Here is a 20,612-nt window from a genome sequence, read left to right as displayed (position 1 = left end):
TGAAATTCTTAATGAATTTCGCTGATTAGTCAAAGTTTATCTATTTTTTTAAAAACAGTATGTTAGTGCTGGAACACCCCCCTCCCCTCCCCCCCCCCCCCCCCCCTCGGAGGTCATGCTGTGCTGTCATTGCAAGTGCTTGCTTGCTGTATCCTGGATACCTCGAATAGGGATCTGCTCACTGTTCAAGCGTTAGCAGTGATTAAAACAGCAGCGTTAGTCATTCAACTCCCACCCAGTTTTGGGGACGCCTCTTGTTTGCTGTGTTTTTTTTCTCTCTTCCCTCCCTCGCCCCTGGAAAAAAAAAACCCGTAAGGCTGAACTGCAAAAGATCCCACGTCGGAGTGAGTGCAGTCTGAGCGCTGAGGCCGTTTCAGAGCACACACACACACAGCTCGCCAGCTGATAAATATTCATCGCTGCTCGACTGGAGCGCCCTTGAGGATTGCGGAGCAACTTTGAACGATCCCATTGGTTGTATGAATGCCCAGCTCTGTGCAGGATCTGAGCTGCTTCTATTGATCAGAAAAAAAAGGAAGGAGAGGCTGAGAGAGACAGAGAGAGAGAGAAGACGCTAGTCCTGCTTCTTCTGCAGAACATGCCAGTGTTATTCAGGAAGGATTTCTTTGCTGATGGTTAAATATACCACCGACAGCGTCCCGATGCCGAGAGTATGACCAGCGGGGCTTTATGTTTCCCCCTGTGCGAGTTAATATCAGCAGCGCAGCCACTAGCTCTTTGTACATGGCAACAAAGACATAAGCGGGTAAGTGGGGAAAGTGTGTCTGCAGCCAAGATGCAGCACATCACACACACACACAGACACATTGAGCAAGCTCTCAGAGCCGCCTTCACTATCCCAGTGTGTTAGAATGGGGATCTCAGTCCCCCCCCCATTTGCACAGGCAAGGCTGGTTGGGAGAGAGAGAGAACCACACCAGGACACAACCCGCAACTATCCAATTTATATCCAAACGGTTAAAACTGTGCTCAATTATTGGCAAGGGCGGGGAGGACTAGAGAATTCTCATCTGAACGGCTGCAATTCCGGGTGACAGCAGCTCTTTTTCTTTGGGTGTGTGTGTCCTTGCAATCTGGGATGGAGTGGGAGGAGTTGCGAAAAGGATTGGAGTTCACTTTCTTGAATCGGGAGGCGTGAGCGTTGCTGCTGTTATGTGGCATGCTGTTGGGGGAAGGCGCTGATGCTGCTTGTTTAGAGGGTCTCCAGAGAAGCAGTTCAAACCCAGGGCTTGGCTGCCCTAGACTAAGTTCAGTTGCCATCTCTCTGATCCATTTCTGGCCTCTGCTGGGTCTATGCCAGACATATTTTGCTGTTTTTGACATGACTCACAGGCCAATATCCCTGCCATTGCAGCAACATGTTAAACCTCCAGAATCCACCAACATCATGCCATCAGAATACTGAGGGAAGTGGCATTGGGCTGAGAGCTCTGCACTGTGGGTGAAGCCGTTTCCCAAATTTTTTCATCATTGTGTCTTCCCATTGCCTTGATTCTTGCTGCTCTACGGTTCTGTAGATGCTCATTGCCCAAGGAATTATTCTCAATGCATCAGCCTAGACATTGACCATTTGACGATGAGGTGGGCCATACAGCCCACCGTTTCCCCTGCTCCATGTGCATAAGCGCACTTTTCAGCAGGAGTTTCTGGATTGCAATAACGTGGCTGATTTATTTATTTTTTCTTTTCCACACATTCCATAATGAAAGGCCAATTATTGTGTCCCAGTTGTTTAAGTTTATTTATTAGTGTCACAAGTAGGCATTAACACTGCAATGAAGTTACTGTGAAATCCCCTAGTCGCCACACTCTGGCACCTGTTCAGATACACTAAGGGAGAATTTAGCACGGCCACTGCACCTAACCAGTCTTTTGGACTGTGGGAGGAAACTGGAGCTCCCAGAGGAAACCCACGCAGACATAGGGGGAATGTGCAGACTCCACATGGTCTCCCAAGCTGGGAATCAAACCTGAGTTCCTGGCGCTGTGAGGCAGCAGTGCCACCCACGCAATTACTGCCTCATTTAAGGTTTGCAACCTCTGTCTTGCTCAGAAATTGAAACTTAAGTGCTACACACACAGCTGTTGGTAAAGTCATCCAGGTAACAGGAATGAGGGTCTGTCCATGGGCTCAGTAAAGGCAGTGACTGCATGGTTTTGTGCTGCATAGGCTAGGGAGACTACAAGTCCAATTTCTGGTCTGCACAATGTTAACTGTTTGCAATGGGCTTTTACCATTGACTTAAGTGCTGATGAGGGAAGTAAGTGGCCAGTTCACCCTCTGCTGAAAATTCCTATGTGTGACTGTTAGGCAAGGAAGGATAGGGTGGGGCTTATGGTCAAAGAACCTGCCAGTTCATCATTTATATACTTGTACATCAATGGTTGATTACTTGTGTGTGGTACCAGAAGGTGACTTCGGACCAGGGAATCATATTGCTGTACGATTCACTGTTCTTTCTCAACCTGGGCACTGAGGCACCTTATAGTCCTTTTACTGCTACCTTGGTTAACGACTGGGAAGTCAGTCCTGACCAGAGATCAAATTGGGGGTCTTCCTGACTTTTAGACTCAAGTGCTGGAGCAGGCAGTGCATTTTGCCAGCTGGATAAGTGAATGAACATTTTGTTTTTCCAGTGCACTGCTCCCCCATGTTGTTCCTTGCTTTGTTTATATTAGATAACTCACAAAATACTCCAAAGGATCTATCTGCTGTTCAATAACAGTTCTGAAAAGCTCAACAATGTGCCTTCAAGCTCAGCTGATGCAATCAGGGTCTCGCAAAGTGTTCCAAAATATGATTGGCCACCAGTGAAGAGGCCTGATGTGACATCAGTGGGGAGAGAGTGCAGAGGATCTGAATGAGCAGTAACTCAAACTGATCCATTATGTTAATACTTTTTGCCTGTAGCTTGGGAGTGAGACTGGCGTGGTGATTAATGGACTAGTTTTAATGTTAAGTATTGATTCTAAAATAAAAAAGATTTTCCCCAATTGCCCAGTTAGTTAATGGACTGGCCAGTATGTAACTGCATCCTTCTGATAAGGAAGCCTCATCTGATAAAATGTGGAAATGCTACAATTGGGCATAGCATCAGAAGGGAGAGATGTCAGCCACATATATCCATAGGTGTATTTTCCAGCATATTTTCCATAGGTGGAAAATACACCTATGGATATTGAGCAAGCTTGTGCTTGGTTGGGGTGCTACCACAATGGAATAGCAAGTCACCAACTTGGTTCATACATAACCGATGGCCATGCTTTCAAAGTCCTGAGAAGTGTCTGCTCGTTGTGGAACTGGAGGATTGCAAATTTTATTCAAAAATTGGGGAGAGGCATAAACCAGCAAAGCCTGTCCATGATTGGAAAACTATAGAGACCATTGGCCAGGACAAAATTCATTCTAATGTAGGTTAATAATTGACAGCCAGCATGGATTCATTAAAAACAAATCATTTCTCAGGAACCCGATTGAGTACTTTGGGGATGTAATGGAGAGGGTTGATAAAGGTAATGCATTGGACGTTTATATGGAATTTTAACATGCATTTGATGAAAAAAGATAAAGCACTTTTCATGAATGTAGAACTATAGAATCCAATACTGTGCAGAAAGAGGGCATTCGTCCCATTGAGTCTGCACAAACCCTCCAAAAGAGAATCTCAACCCTCCCCTCTGCTCCATCTCCGTAACTCTGTGCATTTACCATGGCTAATCCACCCGAGTTACACATCTTTGGACACTAAGGGGCAATTTAGCATGGTCAATCCACCGAACCTGCACATCTTTGGACTGTGGGAGGAATCCAGAGCACCCGGAAGAAACCCGTGCAGACATGGGGAGAACATGCAGACTCCACATAAACAGTCACCCGAGGCCGGAATTGAACCTGGGTCTCTGGCGCTGTGAGGCAGCAGTGCTAACTACTGTGCCGCTGCGAATTCTGCAGTGAGTAACTCACCTCCTGACTCCTCAAAGCCTGTCCACTATCTACAAGGCTTAATTTAGGGGTGCAATGGAATACTCTCCACTTGCCTGGACGAGTTCAGCTCCAGCAACACTCAAAGGAGCTCAATGGCATCCAGGACAAAGAGCCTCCTTGATTAGCACCCCATCCATCAGCTTAAACATCCACTCCTTCTACCGCTGACGCACAATGGCAGTCGTGTATACCATCTATAAGATGCACTGCAGCAATTCACTTTGACAGCACCTTGCAAACCCATGACCTTTACCACCTAGAAGGAGAAGGGCAGCAGGCACATGGGAACACTACGACCTTCAAGTAACATATCATCCTGACATGGAACTATATCACTGTCCCTTCACTGTTGCTGGGTCAAGATTTTAGAATTTACTTTCTACCAGCACCATGGGTGTACCTACAACACATGGACTGCAGTGGTTCAAGGCGGCAGCTCACCACTACCTTAGAGGGCAATAAATGCTGGCTCAGCCAACAATGCCCACATTCTATGTGGGGAGTTATCCTACCTAGAACTCTCAATTTATAAAATCTGGATGGAAAGCTTTAAGACTGAACCTGACATTTTGTAGGGTTTCCCAACATAATTTGTATGGTGCTTGAAGGTTGCTAGGCACTAGGGAGAAGGCATAAGAGAATTTAAGGAGCCCGGCATAACTGTGTATGTCTCATTAAAGTTTATTTCTGACTCATTTCTGTAGGATTATTTTGGTTTTCAATTGTTGCCAACATCTTGACATCTCCTTTGTACCATTTGCTGTGAAGCTGCCCTGACCCCCCCATCCCCACGCCTGCCTGCTCACAAAGGGCACCAAATGCCATTTCTATTGAGAATTTCTCTGTATCTTGGCTTTTTAGATGTGAAAGAGTAATGGAGAGATCTGACTGATTCGGCAACACTGCACGGCACTCACTTGCTCACACCCCACACCGGACGCACATACCTGCGTCGTTTGAAATTAATTAGGGTCTTTATCTGGGAAACCATCGATGATTTGTGCCACATGCTGTAAGTGGGTCTAAGAACCACTTCGACTGGAGGCACAGCCTTCCTGGAGGTGAAGATCACAACTGCTCTTAACTTTGATGCGATGGAATCATTCTAGGCTGCCCTCTGCACTAACATTTACTAGTCAGCTGTGCACATATTCACTAGGCAAATCACGGATGCAGTTTGCGAAGACAAACAAATTCACATTTATTCCATACACAGTTGGCAGTATCATGAAAGGGCAAGCAGTCATAGTTTGCTCCCACATGTCCCCATGTGCTTCCCTGCTCAATGTCGCTGCCTATGATAAAAGGTTGCACTCTTTCAATGGGTAGCTCGTTTGCAACACTGCATAATTCAAGTGAATGATCCCTTCCCTTGGAGCTGCCACAATGCTTTCCTTTTAAGACGTTCCACCTCCATACCCTTCTGTGTGCAACAAGTCGCCAAGCTCTCATTCATGCAATCTGATTAAAGCTAATTCCAAACTTTGGCAAGCACAGTGTTTGCATGTACAACATCTTTAGTCCTATCATAATTTGAATCGTTTCAATGAAAACGCATATTGTGAATGTTCCTGGTTCTTATGCAAGCGTGTTTCCTTTGATGCCAAAGTGTAAAATCATAAAGACTATTTTCCTGCCCCCCCCTCTCCTCCTATCCCAACATAGACGGGAGTAGTGTACCAGAAATGCACTGGAATCAAGGGGTATGGGGAGAAAGCAGGAATATGGGATTGAGATAGTGGGTCAGCCATGATCAGATTGAATGGTGGAGCAGGATTGAAGGGCCAAATGGCCTACTCCTGCTCGCAGTTTCTATATTTTAATGTTCTTGTCCAGCTCAAGGGGGGTTAGGATTTGCTGTCCATGGTCATTCACATAGCCTATTTCTGCTGGCTGGGGAGTCTAGGATCAGAGACCATAGTCTGAAAATGAGAGCCGGACCTTTTAGGAGTGAAATAAAGAAACAGTTCTATACACAAAGGGCACTAGAGGTTTGGAACACACTTCTACAAATGGCAGTTGATGTCAGATCAATTATTAATTTTAAAGTTGAGAGAGTTAGGTCAACCAAAAGAAATAAGAGAAATGTATGTGCAGTTGTGGTCACTATCTCATTGAATGGTAGAACAGGTGTGATGGGCTAAATAACTGACTTCATTTCCTCTGTTGTTAGCCCATTTAGATGGTTCAAAGGAAGCTCCTACTAAGACCTAATGTTAGTAACTTGGGGCACAGGGGACAGGACCTTGTTTGAATTGAACGTTTAAATACCGAGGGTGTTTTAAAAAAGTTTAAAGTGCTCATCTTCAGGTCTTTGGTTGGTCAACTGAACTCCAGTTGAACCCTGGTTAGCAGTGCCTCCATCTGCATCCCATTACCTTGGAAAACCGTGCATCCTTCTGGTGGAAAGGCCAGGAAAATCCACCTTCATAAACCATATTCTTGCAAGTCTCCTAAGTATTGTCACAGTGGGAAGTGTTCATCAGGGGGCCAGGTACCATATTGTAATGGGAGCTTCCCATGACTGAGAAGGTCATTATCTCCTCAGAAGTTGGCTGCACCTTTTGTGGTGCTGCAGAGGCAGCCATGGCCTGTTTCCCTTCTACCAAGTGTGGGTATCGGAGGAGATTGATGGGTAGGAGGGCTCACATGTATTGTCATGCTGAAATACTGCATCACCATCATTGCCATTTTACTTGTATTAGGCGTTGGCTAGACGTGGAAAACAGACCTATTGGGCTCAATGAAACACAAAAGTCAAGTCACATTAGAGACTTGTCTGCAAACCTTAGGAGAGCAATACGTCAACGAACCATCTAGGGAACAGACATCTTTAGATAATGTCTTGTGTAATGAGACAGAGTTAATGAGTAATCTCAGTGAAGGATCCTTTGGGAAAGAATGATCAGAATGTGTAGAAGCTGATATTAAGTTTGGGAATCATGTGGTTAAGTCCAAAACTGTAATCTTGAGTTTAAGTAAAACCAATAATGATGTTATGAGAGACAAGCCGACTGAGAGATTGGGACATTGGAGTAAAGATTTGTTGGTAGATAAGCAAGGGCAAATATTTAAAAGGAATAATTTGGAATTTTCCATGAATACGCATTTCCTTGAGGAATAAAGGCTCCAATGGAAATGTGGCGCAGCTGTGATTAACGAAAGCAGTTAAGGATAGCATTTGATTAAAAGGAGCGCTTACAACATTTTCAAAAAAGAGTGGGAATCCAGAGTATTGGAACATTTTAAAACATTAACAAAAGATGACCGATAAATGGATACAGAGGGAGAAAGTCGAATGTTAGAGTAAAACTGGCAAAATGTATAAATGTGGAGATGCCGGCGTTGGACTGGGGTAAATACGCAAGAAGTCTCACTACACCAGGTTAAAGTCCAACAGGTTTATTTGGTAGCACAAGCTGCTCCGAAAGCTAGTGGCTTGCGCTACCAAATAAACCTGTTGGACTTTAACCTGGTGTAGTGAGACTTCTTAAGAGGTATAAATACAGATACTTTTATTTGTTCACGACATGCGGGCACCACTGGCTAGGCCAGCAACTGTGGCCCATCTCTAATTATCCTGGAGAACTTCTTGAATCGTTGCAGTCATTTTGGTGCGGGTACACCCATAGTGCCGTTGGGGCTTGGAGTTTCAAGATTTTGATCCAGCAACAGTGAAAGAATGCAGATAGAGAGGAACTCAAATAGTGTTGCTCTCATGTGCTTATCCTTCTAGGTGGTAGAGGTCACAGATTTGGGAGATACTGTTCATAGAATCCCTACAGTACAGAAAGAGGACATCTGGCCCTTCGAGCCTGCACTGACAACAATCCCACCCAGGCCCTATTCCCATAACTATGCAAATCTCCCTGACACTAAGGGGCAATTGAGCACAGCCAATCAACCTCACTCACACATCTTTGGACTGGGGGAGGAAACCAGAGAACCTGGAGGAAACCCACACAGACAGAGAGAATGTGCAAACTCCACAGATAGGTACCCGAGGCTGGAATTGAACGCAGATCCATGGCGCTGTGAGGCAGCAGTGGTAACCACTGTACCACCATGCCACCCACAACAATGGCACCCAACATGGGGCACTGTTGAGGAAGCCTTAGAGAATTTTTGCAGTGTCTCTTGTGGATGATACATATTGTTGTCACTGTACACCAGTGGGGAGGGAGTGAATATTTGAGATGTGGATGGACTGCTTTGGGTCGGGTGGTGTTGAGCCTCGAGTGTTGTTAAAGTTACACTTATCCAGGCAAGTGGAAAGTATCCCATCACATTCCTGACTTGTGCCTTGTAAATGGTTGACAGGCTTTTAGAGGGTCAGAAGGTGAGTTTTAAAAGGATATGGGCCAAACGTAAGCAAATGGGACTAGTTCAGTTTAGGAAACCTGGTTGGCATGGATGAGTTGGGCGGAAGGGCCTGTTTCCATTCTGTATATCTCTATGACTGAGTTATTCAGTGCAGAATCCTCAGCCTCTAGCTTGCTGCTGTAGCCACAGTATTGATGCAGCTGGTCCACTTAAGTTCCTGCTCAGTGGTGACTCTCAGAATGTTGATGGAAGGAAATCAAAGATGGTAATACTGTTGAATGACAAGAGGAGATGGTTTATAATTAGATTTTCTCTTGTTGGAGATTGTTATTGTTGCCAATTGTGTGAAATGAATGTTACTGGCTACTTATCAGCCCCAGTCTGCAAGAGCTTTCACATGTATGTAAAAAGAAAAAGGTTAAACATTAGTTCCTTCGAGACAGATAAGAGAAATTATAATCATTAATAAGAAAATGGCAGAGGGGAGACGATGGCCTAGTGGTATTATCGCTAGACTATTAATCCAGAAACTTAGCCAATACTCTGGAGACCCGTGTTTGAATCCCACCACGACAGATGGTGGAATTTGAATTCAATAAAAAAATCTGGAATTAAGAATCTACTGATGACCATGAAACCATTGTCAATTGTCGGAAAAACACATCTGGTTCATGAATGTCCTTGAGGGAAGGAAATCTGCTGTTCTTACCTGGTCTGGCCGACATGCGACTCCAGAGCCATGGCAATGTAGTTGACTCAAAATGCCTTCAGGCGACTAGGGATGGGCAATAAATGCTGGCCAGCGACACCCATGTCCACGAATGAATAAAAAGAAATATTTTATCTGTCTTCAAAGTAGAAGGTACAAAGAACATAGTAGAGAACTAAGGTTCCATTGAGAGTGAGGAACTAAAAGTAATTAATATTAGTTTTAAAAAATAACTGGAGAAACTAATGGAATCAAAACTGACAAATCCCTTGGACTTAATGGTCTACACTCTGTAGTTTTAAATGAGGTGGGTGCATTGGTCTTCACCTTCAAGAACTCTCTAGATTCTGGAATGATCCCCAAGGTTTGAACATGTACAGCACAGTACAGGCCCTTCGGCCCACGATGTTGTGCCGAACCTTCTCCGAAACCAAGATCAAGCTATCCCACTCCCTATCATTCTAGTGTGCTCCATGTGCCTATCCAATAACTGCTTGAAAGTTCCTAAAGTCTCCGACACCACTATCACAGCAGGCAGTCCATTCAACACCCCAACCACTCTAAGAACCTACCTCGTACATCCCTCCTATATCTCCCACCATGAACCATATAGTTATGCCCCCTAGTAACAGTACATCCACCCAAGGAAATAGTCTCTGAACGTCCACTCTATCCCCCCTCATCATCTTATAAACCTCTATTAAGTCGCCTCTCAACCTCCTCCGCTCTAAAGAGAAAAGCCCTAGCTCCCTCAACCTTTCCTCATAAGACCTACCCTCCAAACCAGGCAGCATCCTGATAAATCTCCTTTGCACTCTTTCCAGTGCTTCCACATCCTTCTTATAGTGAGGTGACCAGAACTGCACACTATATTCCAAATGTGGTCTCACCAAGCTCCTGTACAGTTGCAGCATAACCCCACGGCTCTTAAACTCCAATCCTCTGATAAGAAAAGCTAACACACTATAGGCCTTCTTCACAGCTCTATCCACTTGAGTGGCAACCTTCAGAGATCTGTGGATATGAACCCCAAGATCTTTGTTCCTCCACATTCCTCAGAACCCTACCTTTGACCCTGTAATCCGCATTCAAATTTGTCCTACCAAAATGAACCACCTCGCACTTATCAGGGTTAAACTCCATCTGCCATTTTTCGGCCCAGCTCTGCATCCTATCAATGTCTCTTTGCAGCCTACAACATCCCTCCACCTCATCCACTACTCCACCAATCTTGGTATCATCCGCAAATTTACTGATCCACCCTTCAGCCCTCTCCCCCAAGTCATTTATAAAAATCACAAATAGCAGAGGACCCAGCACTGATCCTTGTGGTACACTGCTGGTAACTGGTCTCCAGTCTGAAAATTGTCCATCCACCACCACCCTGTCTTCTATGAGATAGCCAGTTACTTATCCAAATCGGCCAAATTTCCCTCTATCCCACACCTCCTTACTTTCTTCATGAGCCGACCACGGGGGACCTTATCAAACGCCTTACTAAAATCCATGTATATGGCATCAACTGCCCTACCTTCATCAACACACTTAGTTACCTCCTCAAAAAATTCATTCAAATTTGTGAGGCAAGTCTTACCCTTCACAAATCTGTGTTGACTATCCCGGATTAAGCTGCATCTTTCTAAATGGTCGTAAATCCTATCCCTCAGGACCTTTTCCATTAACTTACCGACCACCGAATAAGACTAACCAGCCTATAATTACCAGGGTCATTCCTATTTCCTTTCTTGAACAGAGGAACAAGATTCGCCACTCTCCAGTCCTCTGGCACTATCCCCGTGGACTGCGAGGACCCGAAGATCAAAGCCAAAGGCTCTGCAATCTCATCCCTTGCCTCCCAATGAATCCTAGGATATCTCTCATCTGGCCCAGGGGACTTATCGACCTTCAGGTTTTTCAAAATTGCTAATACGTCTTCCCTCAGAACATCTGCCTCCTCCAGCCTATATCACACTCTCATCCTCAAAAACATGGCCCCTCTCCTTGGTGAACACTGAAGAAAAGTATTCATTCATCTCCTCTCCTATCTCTACTGACTCCATGCACAAGTTCCCACTACTGTCCTTGACCGGCCCTAACCTCACCCTGGGCATTCTTTTATTCCCCACATAAGAGTAGAAAGCCTTGGGGTTTTCCTTGATCCGACCCGCCAAGGACTTATGCCCCCTCCTAGCTCTCCTAAGCCCTTTTTTCAGCTCATTCCTTGCTAACTCAATAGACCCAACTGAACCTTGTTTTCTCATCCCTACATACGCTTCCTTTTTCCTCTTAGAATCATAGAATCATAGAAACCCTACAGTGCAGAAGGAGGCCATTCGGCCCATAGAGTCTGCACCGACCACAATCCCACCCAGGCCCTATCCCCACATATTTACCCGCTAATCCCTCTAACCTATGCATCCCAGGACTCTAAGGGGCAATTTTTAAACCTGGCCAATCAACCTAACCCGCACATCTTTGGACTGTGGGAGGAAACCGGAGCACCCGGAGGAAACCCACGCAGACACGAGGAGAATGTGCAAACTCCACACAGACAGTGACCCGAGCCGGGAATCGAACCCAGGACCCTGGAGCTGTGAAGCAGCAGTGCTAACCACTGTGCCGCCTCTTGACAAGGCATTCAACCTCTTTTGTGAACCATGGTTCCCTCACTCGACCATTTCCTCCCTGCCTGACAGGGACATACCCATCAAGGACACGTATTGTTTGTTCCTTGAACAAGCTCCACTTTTCATTTGTGCCTTTCCCTGACAGTTTCTGTTCCCATCTTATGCTCCCCAATTCTCGCCTCATCGCATCATAATTACCCCTCCCCCAATTATAAACCTTGCCCTGCCGTACGGCCCTATCCATTGCAATAACGAAAGACACCGAATTGTGGTCACTATCTCCAAAGTGCTGTCCCACAACCAAATCTAACACTTGGCCCGGTTCATTTTCCAATACCAAATCCAATGTGGCCCCACCTCTTGTCGGCCTATCCACATATTGTGTCAGGAAACCCTCCTGCACACACTGTACAAAAACTGCCCCATCCGAACTATTCGACCTATAAAGGTTCCAATCAATATTTGGAAAGTTAAAGTCACCCATGACAACTTCCCTGTGACCTCCACACCTATCCATAACCTGCTTAGCAATTTCTTCCTCCACATCTCTATTACTATTTGGGGGCCTATAGACAACTCCTAACAACGTGACCACTCCTTTCATATTTCTAACTTCAGCCCATATTACCTCAGTAGGCAGATCCCCCTCGAACTGCCCTTCTGCAGTTTGGAAGGTAGTAAATGTAGTCCCACTATTCAAGAAAGGAGGGAGAAGGAAAATATACACTGGCTAGCCTGACATCAATTGTTGGGAAAATACTGAAGTTTAATAACGATGTGGTATCAGGACAGTATGGAAAATCACCATACGATTAGACAGAGGAAGCAGTTTTATGAAAGGGCAATCCTGTTTAACTGATTCATTAGAGTTTTTTTTGATGGTGCAACTAGCAGGGTAGTTGAGGAGAAGACCAGTGAATATAGTACATTTGGGGTTTCCGAAGGCATTTGATAGGATGCCAGTAGATACTTTCACAAGGTCATGGCTCATGGGATTGAGGTTAATGTATTAGCACGGCAGTAACAGAATTGGTTGAATGATAGTAAACAATGTAGGAATCAATGGGTCATTTTCAGGATGCAACTGGCCCAGTTCCACAAGGATCAGTGCTGGAGCCCCAGCTGTTGACAACCTATATCAATAAATTAGATGAGTGGGCTGAGTGTAATATATGTAAATTCACTGCCGATATCAAGCTAGGGGAGAAAGTAACTTTGGAGAGAGTGCAAAAAGGCTGCACAGGAACGTTAAGTGATTAGGTGTGACACTATTGTACCTTTAAGAAATGTTTTAAATCATGTTCTCTGCAGTTTGTAAGCCAGCCTTTTGTGTTTGTTGTGGCACTAGCTGCCTGCTTAGACATCCTTTTATTGCTGCTTAAATGAGGTTTTGTTTATTTTAACTCTGGGCCTCATGCAGTGTCCAGGATTTTTATGATCCTGAATTGTTGGAGTAAGGATGATTGACTGGTCAGGAGACAGGGGTCAGTTTGGGCTGCAAGCTGCTTTTTTTTTGTTAGAAGGTGTTTTACTGCAGGTTGGATGCAGTGTTTTGTCTCTTCCTGATGTTTTGGGAAGCAGTTCGGACTTCAAGCTGGTGTGTGTCAAGAAAGCTGCAGTATCCAACCAAAGGCTAAGGTCCAACATCACGCGAGCATTCTTATTTTCTGTGCTAAACATGTGGTAGGGGGTTTGTTTGGTTGGAACAGTATTTAGCTGTTAAGGTTTATACAATATCATGGTTGTATTCTTTGTTTGTAATTGGTAAAAGTTATTGCTAATTTTCTTGCTACATGTTAACTGTATTCTTAAATAAACTTTGTTTGATAAAAGGTCCCGAGTGGGTCATTTGAATCATACCCGAGGTTAAACATCTTATGCTCACCCTTGCCAATTACAAATCTTATGATCCAGGTGGACTTCATAAAACACGAGTTTCTGCCATGGATTATAACATAGGCATGTGGGGTAGTGTGAAATCATCAACCTCAGTAGATAGAATGCAAAAGCAGAATACTTTAAAAAAAGGCAAGAGAATTGTAAATGTTGGTATTCAGAAGGATTTGGCAGTGCTTGTGCACCAATCACAAAGTTAGCATGCAGATACAGCAAGCAATTGGGACATCAAATAACACATTCACTTTTAGTGTAAGGGATTGTAGAGGATAGCTCCCCCAAGGCCTTCAACAATTTGATCTCAAGGAACTAATTTAAACATTAACTGAAGAATTTTTCTTTTTATAATCAAAGTGCATGTGTCATCTGTACAACTCATCTTTTCTTGTGTGTGTGTTTAAGGGAGTGAGTGTTTTGTTGCATTCACATTTCAGGTGTGGTGTGAATAAACATCTTTTCTTGTGATTTCAATTTAGCAGAAAGCCTGCTCGTATGTAAGATCATACACTCACCAAGTTTAAACTGCTCTCAAATATACATCTTGCTGTGAACAACCGAGTAGCGAGGGAAAAAGGGAAAAGTTAACCCACCAACTCTCCCCATCCATAACAAAATTGCTAAAATTTATTTTGGAACATAGCTGTGAGGGACTTACAGAAAGAACCAAAAAGCCAAAATATATACTGACCTAGGACTTGAATCATAGAATCCTACAGTGCAGAAAGAGGCCCTTCGGCCCATTGAGCCTGCACCAACCACAATCACACCCAGGCCCTACCCCCATATCCCTACATATATTGTATCCACTAATCCCTCTAACCTACACAAATCAGGACACTAAGGGGCAATTTTAGCATAGCCAATCAACCTAACCTACACATCTTTGGACTTGAAGGTGTCCGGTGCCAGTTGACTGCTATATTTGATAAATCTCACTGCTTTGTAGGGGATTTTTATCTCTTTCTCAAGTCTGGAAACTGATATTTATGATTGACACAATCCCACACTTGAGAATTTTAAACAGTAGAGTTTCAAGTAAATCATACAATTACCCCTCACATGGTTAATCTGAGATCATTGTAAGTTGCTTAGGAGTGATGTTTTACATTATTCTTCCTTCACTAGGATTCTTCTGTTGACTTCTTTCTTGAGCATTCTTCTGTGAGACCTTTTAAGGGTTTATATACGGAATGCAGATTTTCAAAGCCCTTATGCTCTTCTGGATGCGATTGGTTAGCTGGATGCATGATCGGCTGTTGGTTGGTTAGAATACTCCCAAGTTATCTGCCATTGGCTTAGCCATGTATGGACTTCTTCCTGTGTCACTGTGATTATATGTGTGGCTTCAATCAGCCTCCACTGGCTTCAATCAGCCTCCACTAATTCCAAGCAGTTTACCGTGATTAACAGTTATATTCAATTCAAACTTTTTTTCTCAATTAAGTAGAATCACTGCAATTAGCAAGCAGTGATGTAATTAGCAATTATCACACCTATCCGGTTTCCATGCAACAAACACTGCTCTGAATTCACAGCCGGTCTGTTAACCCTTTCTTTACAGTTTTTCATGGTCTTAGCATGGCAGCACTGCACTATTTAAAATAATTAATTCTTACACATTGTGAAAAGATCAGTAATGCCTAGGGCCCAGGTTAATCTATACATGACCTCGTTCAAATATTGATTTAATATTGTCAATAATACATGTTGGGATACAGTGAAAAGTATTGTTTCTTGCCCATTATACAGACAAAACATACCGTTCATCGAGTACTAGGGGAGAAGGAAAGGGGAGGGTGCAGAAGATAGTGTTATAGTCGTATCTAGGATGTAGAGAAAGATCAATTTAATGTGTGATAGGACCATTCAAGAGGGCAGCACGGTGGCACAGTGGTTAGCACTGCTGCCTCACAGCACCAGGGACCCAGGTTTAATTCTGGCCTCGGGCCACTGTCTGTGTGGAGTTTGTATGTTCCCCCCGTGTCTGCGTGGGTTTTCTCCGGGTGCTCCGGTTCTCTCCCACAGTCCAAAGACGTGCGGGTTAGATTGATTGGCCATGCTAAATTGACCCTAGTGTCAGGGGGATTAACAAGGTAAATGTGTGGGGTTACGGGAATTGTGCCTGGGTGGGATTGTGGTCGGTACAGACTCAATGGGCCGAATGGCCTCCTTCTGCACTGTAGGGATTCTATGAAAAGTCTGATGGCAGCAGGGAAGAAATTGTTCTGAGTCGGTTGATATGTGTTTTCAAGCTTTTGTATCTTTTTCCCGATGGAGGAAGGTGGAAGAGAGTATATCTCGGGTGCATGGGGTCCTTAATTATGCTGGCTGCTTTTCTGAGGCAATGGGGAGTGCAGAAAAATAATTTAAATCTTCAAGTGCAATATTCAACCAAAGTGGGAAGTTTTTAAACAAAAAAATGTCATTTATGAGCTGAAAGATTACTCTCCCAGTACTTGCCCCTTCTCTGAAGCCGCTGACAGTGGAGGGGGGGGGGTACATTTCCACAGGTGTCAATTTTCATGAGACTGCAGTTGTGTGGCTACCTGAGTTCCATTTGCAGCCAGTCCCAGGGGGGCAGAAGCCGACAATCTTCTGACTTAGGTCGGCTAATTGAAAGCTGCCTGCGGTCTTCGTTAGGCCCTGTTGGCCGTGGTTCAGCTGATAGCACTCTGAGTCAAAGTTCTGAACGCAAGTTCACGACTTGAGCACCATAATCAAGGCTGAGGAAGTGCTGCCATGTCAGAGGTGACGTTAAACTGAGGCCTCATTGCCCTCCCAGGTGGGTGTAAAAATGCTCTGTCACTCTTTTGAGGAAGCGCAGGGGAGTTATCCCAGTATCCTGGCCAATATTATCTTCGATCTCAAGCTGGGATCTTGCTGTGCGTGAATTGGCTCTGTGTTTCCTACGTTGCTGCATTGACTGCACTTCATTGGCTGTAAAGCACTTTGGGACATCCAGTGGTCCTGAAAGCAAGTCTTTTCATTTCTGAATGGCCAGGCAGGAACCGGTCAGTGAAAATTCACAGAGAAGACTGAGGGGCGACCTGATCGAGGGGTACAAGATTATGAGGGACATGGACAGAGTGGCTAAGGAGAAGCTGTTCCCCTTAGTTAGAGAGGTTAGTCACGAGAGGACATAGGTTCAAGGTGAGGGGCAGGCGGTTTAGGGGAGGATGTGAGGAAACAGTTTTTTACCCAGAGGGCAATGACAGCCTGGAATGGGAGGGTGATAGAGGCAGGTTGCCTCTCATCCTTTAAAAAGTATCTGGATGGGCACTTGGCCATCATAGCATTCAAGGCGATGGGCCTAGTGCTGGTAGATGGGATTAGGTGGGAGTTCAGGGAGTTCTTGCTTGTCGGTGCAGACTCGATAGGACGAAGGGCCTCTTATGATTCATCATCTAAAAGTTGCTGGACTCATCATCTAATTAGCTATTGTGGATTGCACACATGAAAGCGATACAGGGGTAGTAATTGATATCTCTGCCTGTTTCACAGGTGCAGCATACTCATTGAGCAGTGAAATGGCCTGTGCCAGACTTGTCCTGGTGTTGGTCCTCTTGATAAAGTCCTGGGGCCCTTTTTATAGGCATCTCAGTCCGAATATCTAAATTTGAATATCTAATGCCTGTTGCAAGGGAGTCATTGCTATTGCTTCAGCAAGCCTGAAAAGTGTTCATTTTAATTTATTGAAAAAGTTCATCGGGTGGAACCACGTGGGGTGCTCTGCCTATTGCACAGCAGCCTAATTCCCTTAACCTATACTGATCTGGGAAAGGTCTAAGATTCTTACACCTAAAGTTTTAAATCTATTTGTTTGGTTACACTGCAATGAAAGTTCCCAAGTCGCCCCACTCCGGTGCCTTTCTCTACCAGGCTTTTAACATCCTTATAGGAACTACCACTGGTCTCTCAAGGAAGTTCTCCGGAGACTTATTTGGGAGAAGTTTTGTGCGGTCAGGAGATGGAGTGTTTAAAAATATACCAGAAAGACTGTGGCCTGTTGCAGATCTGTGCGCAATGCCCTCTGTGGTCAACTCTGTGTCTTGGCCAAGCTGCTAGAAACAGACAAGTGCCAGTCCAATCACAGCTGGTGAGCAGCCATGGGGCATCCGTTGCTAACTGGCAAAAATCAAATGAGGCCGGAATCCAGAAATGTGTTCAGGCCTCCCAGCACCAGTGGAAATCCCATTGAATGGCCATCTATTATCTATCACTGTCTTAAACACACTCAATGACCTGGCCTCCTCAGGCTTCTGTGGCAATGAATTCCATAGATTAATCACCCTCTGGCTGAAGAAATTCCTCCTCATCTCTGTTCTAAAACAGGGATATCCATCCAAGATTTTGGAATTTGAACCCTGGCTGTCTAATGAGGACCATAAGACATAGGTGTAGAATTAGGCCATTCAGCCCATCGAGTTGCTCCACTATTCAATGACTGATAAGTTTCTCAACCCCATTCTCCTGCCCTTTCCCAGTAACCTTTGATCCCCTTACTAATCAAGAACCTATCTATCTCTGTCAAAATACACTCAATGACCTGGCCTCCACAGCCTTCTGTGGCAATGAATTCCACAGATTCATCACCCTCTGGCTGAAGAAATTCCTCTTCAGCTCTGTTCTAAAGGGTTGTCCCTTTACTCTGAGGCTGTGCCCTCGGATCCTAGTCTTGCCTACTAATGGAAACATATTCCCCATGTCCACTCTATCCAGCCCTTTCATTATTCCGTAAGTGTGCGATCGCTCTTGAGGTACCAACTGAATTCCAAGTCCCGGCTTTGCTGCTATTGGAAATACCTTTCAAAATTCAATATATCTGTCCTTGGAGTGGGTCTAGGTGCCCAGTGGCGAAAGCTATTCCAAACAGACTGTCAATTTAGGTGTATGCCTTTTATAAATTTACTTCATAAAAATAACTCTGACTGGTAGCTGTGATACTCAGACCTTCTTAACCTTAATGTAAGAGGAGTGTTTGAGGACTCTGGGTCTGTGCTCAATTGAGTTTAGAAGGACGAGGGAGTCTCATTGAAACTTACAGAATACTGAAAGGCCTGGACAGAGTGGATGTGGGAACAATGTTTCCATTAGTAGAAGAGACTAGGATCACAGCCTCAGAGTAAAGGGACAACCCTTTAGAACAGAGCTGAAGAGGAATTTCTTCAGCCAGAGGCTGATGAATCTGTGGAATTCATTGCCACAGAAGGTTGTGGAGGCCAGGTCATTGAGTGCATTTAGACAGAGATAGATAGGTTCTTGATTAGTAAGGGGATCAAAGGTTACTGGGAAAGGGCAGGAGAATGGGGTTGAGAATGGGGTTGAATAGTGGAGCAACTCGATGGGCTGAAAGGTGTAGAATTAGGCCAATGTCTTATGGTCCTCATTAGACAGCCAGGGTTCAAATGTCAAAATCTTGGATGGATATCCCTGTTTGGGGAGGTTATTTCTGCTAATCTTGTATCGATTGTCGATGAGAGGAAAGATAATCAATCTGGAAACTGGAATGGACAAGGTGGGGAAGGTGGTGTGTCTAATTACTGCTCAGATGAAGCACAGTTCCTCTTGGCATTGAATGACCAACTCAATGCTGAAGGCAAAGTCATCCACTTATTTGACATTGAAAGGCTTTTACCTTCTGGCTTATCTACAAATAGTTAGTGTCTTCAGGAAATAAGAGAAGAAAACTAAGGGAAATATGCTTTGTACTCCTTCGATTAGTAAACTTCACTGAATAAGATACAATAATGAACAGCTGCAATCTATAATACTGACACAGTACAAATTCATACAACCTCTTATCCCAGTGACTTCATGAAAAAAATGCTTTGAGTGATGTTCCACTGAAGCAATATTAACTGAGTTTCCCATTAGCTAGATGAATGTAACCTTGGCCCATATAGACCAGGAAGGTCCCAGCAAGATGAACGCAACATACTGCGGATGCTGGGATCTGAAACAGTAACAGAAAAATGCTGGAAAATCTCAGCAGGTCTGACAGCATCTGTGGAGAGAGAATAGAGCCAAAGTTTCGAGTCTAGATGACCCATCGTCAGGTTCCAGCAATGCTCACTTTACTGATCTGTGTTGCGTTGGCTGATATTGGTTCCAAGGCAGCCTTCACGACACACGACAACGCAGAGTCGCTGAGCAGAGACTGATAGCCGAGTTCCGCACACATGAAGACCGCCTCAACCAGGATCTTGGGTTCATGTCACACTATCTGTAACCCCCACGATGTGCCTGGGCTTGCAAAATCTCACTAACTGTCCTGTCTGAAGACAATACACATCTCTTTAACCTGCGCTTAACGCTCTCTCCACTCACATTGTCTGTATCTTTAAGACTTGATTACCTGTCAAGGCTCGCATTCCAACCATTATTTTGTAAATTGAGTTTGTGTCTTTATATGCCCTGTTTGTGAACAGAATTCCCACTTACCTGACGAAGGGGCAGCGCTCCGAAAGCTAGTGGCTTTTGCTACCAAATAAACCTATTGGACTTTAACCTGGTGTTGTGAGACCTCTTACTGTGTTTACCCCAGTCCAACGCCGGCATCTCCACATCATGATATTGGCTTTGGCAGTGGAGGAGCCTGGGGAGGGGGGGATAAATAAGCAAGGTTGCCACTGCTGACTGGTGTCAAACTGGGTTGAGAGTTGGTGTCAATTACCAACCTGTTGCTGTTGCATCCAATTGCAATATGCTTGATGTTGGAATGTGGATAAGGCTTTGATATGACTTGCTTAGTGGTAGAATTGCTTACCAACATACTCTGCCTAGATGGTCACTATTGGCTTGATATGGAGGGCCAATTAGGTATTGTAGAACCATTCTCCAACACCAAGCCAGCACCTTTATGGAGAAATAAAGACTATTCTTTAATGTGAGGTTCGCCCAATATTGCCACCTACCATATCTTTAACAGGTTTCGCTGTCATTACGATTGTACTGTTGTTTTGATTTTGTACCATGAGGTACGAGACCTCTCCACAAGCTACAGCTTGTCACTTAGACATATTATTAAATGATAATCCCATGGCTTTGATTA

The 20,612-nt window shown here is 44.5% G+C and overlaps 1 protein-coding gene across 1 annotated transcript in view; it reads left to right on the top strand.

The window, feature by feature from the left end:
- The first annotated feature begins 614 nt into the window (after window positions 1-614).
- Window positions 615-20,612, top strand: part of LOC144509979 (rho guanine nucleotide exchange factor 10-like protein) — a 217,932-nt gene continuing 197,934 nt past the window's right edge. Inside the window, exon 1 of the mRNA XM_078239049.1 lies at window positions 615-766. The gene's annotated coding sequence lies outside the window, so the exon portion shown is untranslated. The remainder of the gene's footprint in view (window positions 767-20,612) is intronic.

Source organism: Mustelus asterias, chromosome 22 (genome assembly GCF_964213995.1).
Source record: "Mustelus asterias chromosome 22, sMusAst1.hap1.1, whole genome shotgun sequence".
Classification (NCBI taxonomy): Eukaryota; Metazoa; Chordata; class Chondrichthyes; order Carcharhiniformes; family Triakidae; genus Mustelus; species Mustelus asterias.
The sequence above is the reverse complement of the archived record's forward strand: the minus strand, read 5'-3'. Positions and strand labels throughout refer to the sequence as shown.